The following is a 544-nucleotide window of genomic DNA, read 5'->3' as shown; positions in this document are numbered from 1 at the left end:
TAATACAAAAGCTTGTTGTAGGTACATAAAATTTGCGAATTACTAAATTAGGCATAAATGCAAACAAACAATAATAAAAAAATTAGCAAGGTATTAGGAATTCAATCGGTGTCGCTACCAAATCATGGGTCGCGTAATCTATAAAAATGGATCGGGACAAGCCTTTTTTTGTTTTAAAAAAAATAAGTTTATTATAAAATTATAAATTAAGGATTCGAATAAGTTATCAATGAATTGAAGAACCATATTTTACAGTAGATATAATGATAGTTAAAATGTCTACTAAAATCAATAAATTGAGCTTATTTGTGATTCCAATATTAAACAAATGTTTGTTGAAACTTTTTTGGAAATGTTTTTGGCACATTTATGCACGGGAAGTTACGCAAAACTAGCAGCTTAGTCTTTTTTTTCTTTTATGGCCTACAAAGGTGACACGAGTCGTGAAAATATTGTTACAAAAACAGTGGATCACGAGTCAAAAAGGTTAAACATTACTAGTCAAAACAATAGATAGGATGAAAAATATTTTTATATTAAAAAA

This window comes from Acyrthosiphon pisum, chromosome A2 (genome assembly GCF_005508785.2).
Source record: "Acyrthosiphon pisum isolate AL4f chromosome A2, pea_aphid_22Mar2018_4r6ur, whole genome shotgun sequence".
Lineage (NCBI taxonomy): Eukaryota > Metazoa > Arthropoda > Insecta > Hemiptera > Aphididae > Acyrthosiphon > Acyrthosiphon pisum.
Note: the sequence above shows the minus strand (reverse complement) of the source record.